The 8,649-nt window shown below is 47.6% G+C and overlaps 1 pseudogene; it reads left to right on the top strand.

Annotated features, from left to right (window-relative positions):
• Positions 1–8,649, top strand: part of LOC111966814 (zinc finger protein 385A-like) — a 76,274-nt pseudogene that overhangs the window by 56,831 nt on the left and 10,794 nt on the right.

The following is an 8,649-nucleotide window of genomic DNA, read 5'->3' as shown; positions in this document are numbered from 1 at the left end:
TGTGTGTGTGTGTGTGTGTGTGCACGTGCCTCCATCAGTGTTCTGCTCCACCATAGATCCATAAATCTCCCTTCATTCCTACATGTACCTCATCTCAGGGCTCAAGCCTGTTTTCTGTTGCCTGGCAGCTCCTTAAGACCCTGAGAGGGTTAGGGATACAGGGGGAGATGCTATATACACTCGCAGGATAGGACAGTCTGTCAATGCCATTTACAGCCTTTTAGAGATAACTACCATGCTGGCTGGTGCCCAGGCACACCGGGTACAGAACATACCTGATGCCCTGACCACAGGGGATAGTGCTATAACCATCCGGCCTAGCCTGACTCCCTCATCTGTTCGTGCTGTCTTACCAACTCCCATGTCATTGTCACGTCAATGGACACAGCAGGGACTGGACATACCTGATGCCCTGACCAAAAGGCCAGTGCCAGCGCCATCCATACCACAGGAGCACCAGCCTGAGTCCCTCTTCTCCCCTCTCACCTCTCCCTGTCTGTCCCCAGCCCTCCCAACAACTGAGCCACCCCCTGTGGTCCAGCTATCCAGCCAAAGCTGTCTCTCCCCTCTCCTCCCCTCTCAGCCATCCCAACCACATAGCCATCCCTTCTGCTGTCCATCCAGCCATGTGCAAGCCACCATCCCTCCACCTCTCCAGCAAGGCACCCCTCTCCCCTCCCCTCTCACCTCCCTCCCCTCTCCTCTCTCTCCTCTCCTCACTCATCCTCTCCTTCCCTGCCAAGCTTATCTATCCCAGGCCTGAGCCCCTGGCCTGAGCCCCTGGCCTGAGCCCCTGGCCTGAGCCCTTGGCCTGAGCCCCTGGCCTGAGTCCCTGGCCTGAGCCCCTGGCCTGAGTCCCTGGCCTGAGCCCCTGGCCTGAGCCCCTGGCCTGAGTCCCTGGCCTGAGCTCCTAGTAAGCCGGGGATGAGGTGTGATGTGGTGTGTTGTGATGTGATGTGGTGTGTTGTGGTGTGGTGTGGTGTGCTGTGGTGTGGTGTGTTGTGGTGTGGTGTGCTGTGCTGTGCTGTGGTGTGCTGTGTTCTGGTGTGCTGTGCCTATTGATTTCTCTATTCCTCTCGTCACCTGTCTGTTGCAGTTGTCAGCAGCTCTCCAGCCCTGTATTTAAAGAGCGACACACAATAAGCCCCCTACTTAATAATAATCATAATCTTGATACAATAATTATTTGCCTGCCAATGTATACACACACCATTCCAGAGGCTTTAGGCAGTCCATTTTCAGCCTGTTAGCTGTCAGATGATCTGTTTGAGGTGGTCACAGAGGCGCACAGCAGAGGGACAATGAGGTTGTGTGTGTGAAGCACAGCACTGTTGCAGCAGCCGGCTATAATGAGGATGTAGACTATGTGTGACAGCTCTTACGGCTCCTATGGTTGCCAGTCTAGAAATATATCCCCTGGTGTCTTGAGGCCTAGCCAACCTAAAGGCAATCTGACCATCCCAATGACACACTGAGACAGACAGATGTAACGGATGTGAAATGGCTAGCTAGTTAGCGGGTACGCGCTAGTAGCGTTTCAATCAGTTACGTCACTTGCTCTGAAACCTAGAAGTAGTTGTTCGCCGCGTTTGCTCTGCCAAGGGGCCGTGGGCTTTTGTGGAGAGCGATGGGTTAATACGCGACTGTTGTCGCGTGCTCTCGTGGGTGTCAGTTGTTGGATGTGTGCAGAGGGTCCTGGTTCGGCGGCCCGCGGTCCGGGAGTGCGAGGGGGATCGTACCTACGCATCCGCTGCCCGTCGCTATCAGTCTCGTTACCCAGACAGACATCAACACAAATCACCACTGTAGGCTGACACAGACAGAGCATACAGACGACATCAACTAAGACAATCAACACACTGAGTGAGACCAGACACAGACACATACATTACCAGTCACAAGTTCTGGACACACCTCAACTCCTCAAAGTGTTTTTTTTCGTTTTAAAAATTATTTTTCGTCATTGTAGAATAATAGTTGAAGGTGTATCAAAACTATGCCAAATACACATATGGAATCATGTAGTAACCAAAAAAGGGGTTTTTGGTTTTACTAAGCAGGGACAGTGTGTGTGGTTTGTTGCGATGCCGCACGAGGGCATATCTCTGTGCCCTGACATGCAGTTCAACCCCCTAATGAAGGCTGGAGTGGGTAGTCTCTGACTGTTGGAGGAGTCAGAGGAGAAGAGAACAAGGACGAACTGAGGCCTAGAATTAGGGACGCAGTTGTAATGTGGTATTGTTTAGGGAAAACAGACAGACTAGCTGCTCACAGTGTTTCCTGATCAGTGGTCAAGATCACCTGGTTACAGTATTCCTCTCCAATCTCTATCCACTGTACCTGTCTGTGCGCCTGCCATCCCCACCGGCGTCTCCTATTCCTGGTGCAAGATTGGAATAGCATCATACCGGCACACCGCAAACTGTGGTGTGTGCTGTGCGTGTAAAGTCCATCGGTTAATTAAAAGACCGCAAGGTGCAAGCGTGGTTAGCAGCTTACTTTTCTTTATTTAAATCTGTCCACCAACAACTTCCACCACACCCTGACCTACCAACATAGAGAATTTAAAAGGATCTTCTAGGTCAGGGGTGACAGTGTGTGTGTGTGTGTGTGTGTGTGTGTGTGTGTGGTGTGTGTGTGTGTGTGTGTGTGTGTGTGTGTGTGTGTGTGTGTGTGGTGTGTGTGTGTGTGTGTGTGTGTGTGGTGTGTGGTGTTGTGTGTGGTGTGTGTGTGTGTGTGTGTGTGTGTTGTGTGGTGTGTGTGTGCGCGCCGCCTTGGTGCGCGTTTGGTATCCCAGGTGTGCTATATTAGTGGGTGTCAAAGATGTGTACAGAGCCACTGTTTTCTACTCTGTCCTGAGTCCATTGCATAGTGGTTTATATTCACCTGTTGTTGTGATGAAGCTACAATTCCACAATCCTCTTTTTTTTTTCTTGCTTTCTCTCTCTCTCCTCTCTCTCTTCTCCTCTCATCTCTCTCTCCTCTCTCCTCTCTCTCATCCTCTCTCTCGCTCTCTGCTCCTTCTCTCTCTCTCTCTCTCCCTCTCGCTCTCTCTCCTCTCTCTCCTCTCGTCTCTCTCTCTCTCTCTCTCACTCACTCCGGTACTCACTCACTCACTCACCCTCTCTCAATTCAATTCAAGGGGCTTTATTGGCATGGGAAACATATATTAACATTGCCAAAGCAAGTGAGGTAGTTAATATACAAAAGTGAAATAAACAATAAAAATGAACATTAAACATTACACTCACAGAAGTTCCAAAAGTATAAAGACATTACAAATGTCATATTGTGTATATATACAGTGTTGTAACGATGTACAAATGGTTAAAGTACAAAAGGGAAAATAACAAGTATAAATATGGATTGTATTTACAATGGTGTTTGTTCTTCACTGGTTGATCTTTTCTTGTGGCAACAGGTCACAAATATTGCTGCTGTGATGGCACACTGTGATATTTCACCCAGTAGATATGGGAGTTTATGGAAATCGGGTTTGTTTTCGAATTCTTTGTGGATCTGTGTAATCTGAGGGAAATATGTGTCTCTAATATGGTCATACATTGGGCAGGAGTTTAGGAATGCAGCTCAGTTTCCACCTCATTTTGTGGGCAGTGGGCACATAGCCTGTCTTCTCTTGAGAGCCAGGTCTGCCTACTGCGGCCTTTCTCAATAGCAAGGCTCACTGTACATAGTCAAAGCTTTCCTTAAGTTTGGGTCAGTCACAGTAGTCAGGTATTCTGCCACGGTGTACTCTCTTTTTAGGGCTAAATAGCATTCTAGTTTGCTCAGTTTTTTTGTTAATTCTTTCCAATGTGTCAAGTAATTATCTTTTTGTTTTCTCATGATTTGGTTGGGTCTAATTGTGCTGCTGTCCTGGGGCTCTGTGTGATGTGTTTGTGTTTGTGAACAGAGCCCCAGGACCAGCTTGCTTAGGGGACTCTTCTCCAGGTTCATCTTTCTGTAGGAGATTGCTTTATTATGGAAGGTTTGGGAATCGCTTCCTTTTAGGTGGTTGTAGAATTTAACGGCTCTTTTCTGGATTTTGATCATTAGCGGGTATCAGCCTAATTTTGCTCTGCATGCATTATTTGGTGTTCTACGTTGTACACGGAGGATATTTTTGCAGAATTCTGCATGCAGTCTCAATTTGGTGTTTGTCCCATTTTGTGAATTCTTGGTTGGTGAGCAGACCCCAGACATCACAACCATAAAGGGCAATGGGTTCTATAACTGATTCAAGTATTTTTAGCCAGATTCTAATTGGTATGTCAAATGTTATGTTCCTTTTGATGGAGAAGGCCCTTCTTGCCTTGTCTCTCAGATCGTTCACAGCTTTGTGGAAGTTACCTGTGGCGATGATGTTTAGGCCAAGGTATGTATAGTTTTTATGTGTGCTCTAGGGCAATGGCGTCTAGATGGAATTTGTATTTGTGGTCCAGGTGACTGGACCTTTTTTGGAACACCATTATTTTGGTCTTACTGAGATTTACTGTCAGGGCCCAGGTCTGGCAGAATCTGTGCAGAATATCTAGGTGCTGCTGTAGGCCCTCCTTGGTTGGGGACAGTAGCACCAGCAAACAGTAGACATTTGACTTCAGATTCTAGTAGGGTGAGGCCGGGTGCTGCAGACTTTTCTAGTGCCCTCGCCAATTCGTTGATATATATATGTTGAAGAGGGTGGGGCTTAAGCTGCATCCCTGTCTCACCCCACGGCCCTGTGGGAAGAAATGTGTGTATTCTTTGCCTATTTTAACAGCACACTTGTTGTTTGTGTACATGGATTTTATAATGTCTCTCACTCACTCACTCACTCAGTCACTTACTCACTCAGTCACTTACTCACTCAGTCACTTACTCACTCAGTCACTTACTCACTCAGTCACTTACTCACTCACTCACTCACTCACTCACTCACTCTCTCTTTCTCTCCTCTCTCTCTCCAGAGCCAGGCAGAAGCCCACTACAAAGGCAACCGCCATGCACGGAGAGTCAAAGGCATCGAGACCTCCAAGAGTCGCCCCCAGGAGGGTGACAAGTCCGGCCGACCTGTTCCCCTCACCTCCTCTCCATCCCTCCCTGGTGAATCCCCTACCTCCGCCCCTGACATCAGCGACCCCTGTAACCCAGGTAATCATGGAGGAGAGAGACCTGCAATGCCTCCTAGCACTTACATGTAGGTGGAGGCTTTCTCCTTCTGGAACTTACTGGAGAAATACTAAAATAGGTAGGTAGGTAGGTTTGTAGGACTGGGTTCTGAACAGATAGTTCAGGGCTTCTGCTCTTTTCTTTAACCTGTAGGGAACACAATATGGTCTATACTTGGCATTTAGGTTTCTCACTTATGGGTGGCACAAATTGTGATATGGGGGAGGGGAATGGGCAGAGTATATGCAAATTAAATACGGAGTATTTACTCTTTAAAAAAGTGCAGTGTTTTTACGGACTGTAGTGTTTTGCAGACATTACTGTAATATTTACTACAGTGTTTTTTGGCGCATAATACTGTAGTATTCACTGTAGTATTTTCTACATGAACTGACCACTATGTGCTGAGGGAGATATGAATAGCTCTTCACAAATATGAAGGAATAACAATCCCATCGGTATTCAAGTATTTTGTTCTGGTCCTCTATGGCTCCTTTCTCTGTGTTTTATCTGACCTTGGCTAAAGGCCGTAGTCTGCTCCTCTCACATTCCCACCAGAGCAGCAGTGTCAGCACCACCGACTCAGGCCCAGATCTCTTCTGTCATTGCTGTCCCACTGACCCTGAAATGACAAATATGCCGGAGAGAAGCTGAGACTCACTAAGGACTTCGAAACAGGAGCTATATTTAGCTCTACATTCTTGCAGAACCAAGTTTAAATGCTTTAGAAATACATTCCTTCCTTTCTCCCTTGAAGTAACCACTGATCTGACATGACACTAAATTGGTGAAAGCTGTGTTATGGAAACCCCTTGATTTCACCTATCATTTCAGATTAGGGATTATTTTTAGGAAGGGAACAAGGAAGGAAGTAAGGACTCATTTTGAGTAGTACAGTTTTGGAACAGGACCTTTGAACAGAGACGGCAGAGTAGCACCATCACCACGGAGATGCTAGAGTAGCACATCGTATCATGGAAAAGATTCCCTGCCAACAAGCAGGTTGATCTGGGGACAACAGCATGTGCTGTTGGACCTGAAATGATGCTCTTGAGTTCTCTGACTTCTTTGAAGGAATCTTCTGTACTAGTAATGCTTTGTGCCATCATAAGAACCAAAGGCTTCTAGAATGTCTGTCCTGTTTTAGTAGTCTGGTCCCAGATCTGTTTGTGCTGTCTTGCCAACTCCTATGTCATTCCGATCGTCATTGTCACGTGGAGTTGGCAAGACAGCACAAACAGATCTGGGACAAGGCTACCTATTTAGAGGTTGACCTCAGAGAAACAGGTGACTTGTAAAAATAATGGCACCATGACTCAGCAGCTTTTCTTGGCCACTTCATTTCAGACCCCCTGGTGGTGTGTTTACAATTATGGGTTGTGTTTGACTGTGTATTAGAATGTGATGTGTTACACAGTCAAAATCAACTGTGGGGTCTGGGAGGACAGAAAGGGGAGAGGGTGCTAAATGACTGGTGAGACAGAGGGAGAGATGGAGCAGATGGAGGAAGAGAGAGAGGAATATGATGTGAGTGGAGCCGAATAAGACAGGTTACTGTAGCTGTCGGATGACATTTATTGGTAGGGAAAGATCACAGCTAACTATCAGGTTTCAGGTAAGACCCAAATGCAGACTGTGTTGAAGTAACAATGTTTATTACAGCAACAGGGGCAGGAAAACGACAGGTCAAGGCAGGCAGGGTCGATAATCCAGAGTAGTGGGGCAAAGGTTTAGGACGGCAGGCAGGCTCAGGGTCAGGTCAGGCAGAGTTGTGAGGCAGGCGGGCTCAGAGACAGGACAGGCAAGGGTCAGAACCAGGAGTGCGAGAAAAGTTAGACTGGGAAAAGCAGGAGCTGAGACAAAAACACTGGTTGACTTGACAWAAAAGARGAACCGGCAACAGACAAACAGAGTGGGGTGGGGACAATAGGGAGATGGGCGACACCTGGAGTGGGGTGGAGACAAGCACAAGGACAGGTGAAACAGATCAGGGCGTGACACTAATGTAATTCGGTGCTGTTGGTGTGACAGATTGGTTGTTAGAGACAGAGGGCACTGTGGAGGGTGTGGCTGTTTCTCTCTCTCTCCTCTCTCTTTCTGCTTCAGTCTCTGCCCATCTCCTCTCCTCACCAACTAGAACTTTCCATTCCCTCACTGTCACCAGTCTCACTCCGTCTGTCTCTCCGTCCCTCCCTGGATCAAAAACACTTAGGAATGAAAGAACAATCTGGTCACGGTGGCATTTGAAAAGGTTATACTGAGTACCGAACACTGTTTACCAGACAATTTCACCATGGGAACACAGAGCAGGTGTCATCAAACAAAGCTGAAAGAATAACATAGACATTGATAAAGACAGAGACCATAAGACGTTATTCAGTGTTATAACTCCTAACCTCAAGATTGTGTCTGGATGCCTTTCTTCTCCCCACATGTTTTTAGATATTTCTTGTGGCTTTGTCCCACCTACACCCGAGCACTAATACCATTTCCACACTACTGGGCCAAATGGATCCGAGCCAAACTGAGCTGTACTGGGCTGGCCTGCCTACGCATTCCACCATAGCTGCTGGAACCATATTTGAAATGACAATGTGAAAATAACATATCCGAGCCAGCACAGTACAGTGTCGGGGCGCCACAATAATGTAAAATGTTTATGGGGGCAGTCTGGCCGCCTCTCTGCTTCACAGGGTGATATGTAGCCTGCAGCCCTTAAGTCACACAGTGTCCTGCCCAGTCCAGCCCTCAGCCCAGTCCAGCTCACAGCCCAGTCCAGCCCTCAGCCCAGTCATACAGTATCAGAACTACTAACTGATAGTGAGGGACTTAACATGCTGATGTGGCTGCTTTTCATCATCCTAACTATGTTTTCATATGAATTTTGTGTCTTTGACCCACCGCTGGAACCATAGGGTTATGTTGTGATGACGGAAGAACTGGACATTCTGAAGGTGTCTGATGGGTGTTTATTTATTTTTCTTGTGACTTGCTCTCCACTGACCCCAGAGCTCTAAATGGAGTAGAGAACTGACCGAAGAGCTCCAATAGGAGTAGAGAGCTGAACCCAGAGCTCTAAAGGGAGTAGAGAACTGAACCCAGAGCTCTAAAGGGAGTAGAGAGCTGAACCCAGAGCTCTAAAGGGAGTAGAGAGCTGAACCCAGAGCTCTAAAGGGAATAGAGAGCTGAACCCAGAGCTCTAAAGGGAGTAGAGAGCTGAACCCAGAGCTCCAANNGGAGTAGAGAGCTGAACCCAGAGCTCTAAAGGGAGTAGAGAGCTGAACCCAGAGCTCTAAAAGGAGTAGAGAGCTGAACCCAGAGCTCTAAAGGGGACTGGAGAGCTGATCCCAGAGCTCTAAAGGGAGTAGAGAGCTGAACCCAGAGCTCTAATGGGAGTAGAGAGCTGAACCCAGAGCTCTAAAGGGAGTAGAGAGCTGAACCCAGAGCTCTAATGGGAGTAGAGAGCTGAACCAGGAGCTCTAAAGGGGACTGGAGAGCTGA

This window comes from Salvelinus sp. IW2-2015, linkage group LG7, assembly GCF_002910315.2.
Source record: "Salvelinus sp. IW2-2015 linkage group LG7, ASM291031v2, whole genome shotgun sequence".
Taxonomy (NCBI): Eukaryota; Metazoa; Chordata; class Actinopteri; order Salmoniformes; family Salmonidae; genus Salvelinus; species Salvelinus sp. IW2-2015.
Note: the sequence above shows the minus strand (reverse complement) of the source record. Positions and strands in the feature narration are given on the sequence as shown.